Source organism: Carlito syrichta, unplaced genomic scaffold (genome assembly GCF_000164805.1).
Source record: "Carlito syrichta isolate Samal-C Ts95f unplaced genomic scaffold, Tarsius_syrichta-2.0.1 Scaffold290924, whole genome shotgun sequence".
Taxonomy (NCBI): domain Eukaryota; kingdom Metazoa; phylum Chordata; class Mammalia; order Primates; family Tarsiidae; genus Carlito; species Carlito syrichta.
Genome location: NW_007235020.1, coordinates 1,331 through 4,903, shown reverse-complemented (window position 1 = coordinate 4,903; position 3,573 = coordinate 1,331). Strand labels below are relative to the sequence as shown.

General features: G+C 52.6%; 1 pseudogene; it reads right to left on the bottom strand.

The window, feature by feature from the left end:
* Positions 1-1,336: 1,336 nt before the first annotated feature.
* Positions 1,337-3,292, bottom strand: LOC103256654 (annotated as a pseudogene).
* Between the last annotated feature and the right edge of the window lie 281 nt (positions 3,293-3,573).

Sequence of the window (3,573 nt, the reverse complement as noted above, 5' to 3'; positions counted from 1 at the left end):
GTGAGGCTCCAACACACACACACACAAAATTTAAAAAAAAGAAAAGAAAAGAAAATCAAGTTTTCACAGCAAGTTTAATAAATTAAAAAAGAAACAGAAATCAACTGATGAGCAAACTGTGAACCTCCTTCAAGTTCTCTAGTAAAGTAAGATGTTAGGGTTACATGCGAGTCAGAGTATTCACAAGCTTGTGACACGCTCCTCAGGCTCAGATTAGCTGTCACATTTAGCAAGTCCAGCAGAGTCATCTTTTCAGTGTGAGTTTTTCTGAGCATTAATGAAGTTCCATATGGAACAGCAAAGGAGCACTTGGGACAGCAGCTGGCTCTCACAACCCACCCTTTAAGGCATAATCAGAGGTCAATCTCCAGGCCTTGGTCCCTTCTGCTGTGCACCTAAGGAAGCCGTCATGTGGCTGGAACTGGTCTGCTTCAATCTCTGATTGTGGAAATGAGGAAGTCTGGTTTCTGGAAATTATAGAAATCGAGTCAGAAAAACGTGGCAAAAACACAAATACTCAGTGTCCTAAAATTTGTCACAATCACCTCATCTTGCAAATAAAATGATGACATGACATTCAAGAGTTCGAAAACCTCTTGTTTAATTTGTCACACCTCTTTGCACAAAGTACTGTACTGTCTGGCTAGATTCTTTGGTAGGACAGCTTTCACCTATTCCAATTTTTTTAAAGAAAGGAACTGAAGAGCCTCATTGCATGTCAAAGCTGATTTGTGACCTGTCCCAGTGGCACCTGTGCTAGGTGGCACACTGGAGGCAGCTCGGTGTGGGCTTGGTTCCTCACACCTTCAGCCTTGTGTGTGGGGGAGAAGGCATACAACTACCTATCCCCTTCAGTCCTGTGCGAGGGTCCTGCAGCCCATCGGAGCTGCTTCAATTCAACAGGGAAGAAACATCTGAAAACACGGGGCTCAGTTTTCTTACCTAGATAGAAAAATGCCTTGAAAGTAGCAGAGAGGTCAACCCACATGCAGTATAAAGCAGGTGAGAGGCTGCAAGACCAGGAGCAGTGGGGTCACAAGCTGCACCCTTGCCTGGTCTCTGCCTGAGGACAGTTGTCACAAGACCATGGGACACTGGAACGAGACATGCACATCCAACGCCAACACCCACAGGACTGTGCACACTGTCTGTCATGAGTAGAGCAGAGTCATGCAGATGGGCGTCACAAGGAAAGGTGGCAGAACACCATGGTCAAGTGTGTGCACCAGCAGCGGTCTGGGAGGCATGGGCTGTCCCTGCCGCATCTTTGCACCCAACAGTGACCGTTCTCAGCTGGCACTATGCCAAGTACAGCTGTCCAACACGCCAGTCACGGCTAGCAGAGGGACCTGCGGGCACATCCCCCAGCTCTCAGTCCATGCTTGCCAGAGAGTGGAGCGGTGGGGGCAGTGGGTCTGCTGGTGGGGCCAGCTTGCTGCGACACCATGGCATTGTCTGACTTGCAGGTGGGGGTCTGCAGAGGTGCTCTCCTGCCCACCATGCATAGCACCCTGGACAGCGGCCACGCTGTGGATATGGCCGTTCTCTGCGAAAGACAGAAGTTTATCTACAAGCTTGGGCACCGCATACTCTTCATCCAGCTACTCTGTCTTGTGGTTGTCGTCAATCTTGGGTGAGCCATCTACGATAACAAGGAAAGACTTCCATGGAGTGATCTTGTCGTGGATCTGTGTGGACCTTGATGTGCCGGTACAGCCAGTTCCGTAGTGGAAATGTCCGGAAGTAGACCTCACACTTGAAGGGCTTGGAGCCCGTGGGTATCCTGTTGTGTTTCAGGTACTCCTTGGAGGCGAAGCTCTTGCTGCCTGTTTCACACATCAAAGGCCTTTCACCTGTGTGACACGGCTTGTGGCAAATCAGCATATGGTTCTGAGTGAATCTTGCACCACACTCATCACAGACAAAAGGCTTTTCCCCGTATGAATTCTCATGTATGTCTTGAGCACAGGGCCGCGAGAAGGTGCTGGCAGTCAGCACAGCCATGCAGCCGATCACCCACATGCCTGTGCTCATGTAGCCGCAGCGCCATCTTGGAGCTCAGACCCTTGCTGCACTGGCCACAGTGGTGGTGCTCGCTGCCGCCCTCCTGTACCTGCAACTTGTGGCGCTTCACGTCCTTCTTGGGCTTGAACTTCTTCCCGCATAGCTCACATGAGAAGTGGCGCTCCCTGCTATGCACATGGCGCTGGTGACTCTTGAGGTTGCAGCGGTTGGTGAAGGTCTGGCTGCACGTGTCACAGTGGTACACCTCGTCAGCCACCACGCAGTGGTGTGGCCAACTGCGCTTTCGGAAGCTCTTCTCCTACAGGAATGCCTTGGCGCACACTGCGCACTTGAAGCTGCCCCGCCTCCTACCCATCTCACCAGCCTCCTCTTCCTTGTCCTCCTCCTCCTCCTTGGGCCCTGCCCTCTGCAGTGTCACCTCCCCCTGAGCACCCAGCTGGCCCTCTGGGCTGGCAGCCTGTTCCGCAGCGCCCACTAACTGGGCTCTGGGCCTGGGGGCACCTGCAGGCCCCCTCGGCGGCCTCCACGCTCTTTTCCTGCTCTCGGAGCCTCCTTGTGTACTTCTTCTTGGGGATCTCCAAAAAGACCTTCCTTCCCGCCAGCCTCCCACTAGCCTCCAGATTTTCAGGTAGGGAGGCTTGGCGGCCTCCTCCTTCTGGTCCAGTTTCTCCCTGGACTTCCTCGGGAGCACATCTGATAACACGCCTTCACTGGCCTTCTCCACCAGGCAGTCCGAGGTGTCCCCAAGGCTGTTGGGGTGAGGGCCGTCCACAGCTGCGCCTGCCCTGGGAGCTGGTGCCACGCTGACAAGAGAGCCGCTGCTGGCCTCTGCTTCCTGGGCTTCAGAGAAATTCTGCAGCTCCAAGCACCAACTCCAACATCTGTTTCTTCAGCTGGAAACATGTTTCTGATAGGTCCAGACACTTGAGCTTTTCAGTCGTCTCCAGCATCCGCCGCACCTGGTCTTCCTCCACCTGCACCTTTGTGGTATAGATGAACTCCAGAAACAAAGTGAAGTCGACTACCTGCACCTCGTGGAAGCAGGCGTTTGTCCTGGCGCCGCCTGCGCTCTTCTCAGTGAGGAACATCTTCACTCGCTGGTGGCTGCCAGCATGGCCTTGTGAGCCATGGAGTCCTCACGCATGCCCTAGTACTCCACGCTGACTGTGACGTTGCACAGGTGGCCCAGCAGGTGGAGTTCGTGCAGCTCGTGCAACAGGTGCAGCGGGGAGGACTTGGACTCCATCAGGACTGCCCCGCTCTCCATCTTTCTTCTTTCTGGAGCAGCCTCCCAGAGGGCGCCCAGCTGCCATTGCTGCCCCGACAGTCACATTCCTATACACCAACAATAAACAAACAGAAACCCAAATAAAAAGCACAATCCCATTCACAACAGCCAGAAGAAAAATCAAATACCTTGGCATCTTCCCAACTAGAGATAGGAAAGACCTTGTAAATTACAATGAAAATTTCAAAACACTGCTCAAAGAAATCAAAGATGACAAAAACAAGTAGAAATATATTCCATGCTCATGAACTGGAAGACTC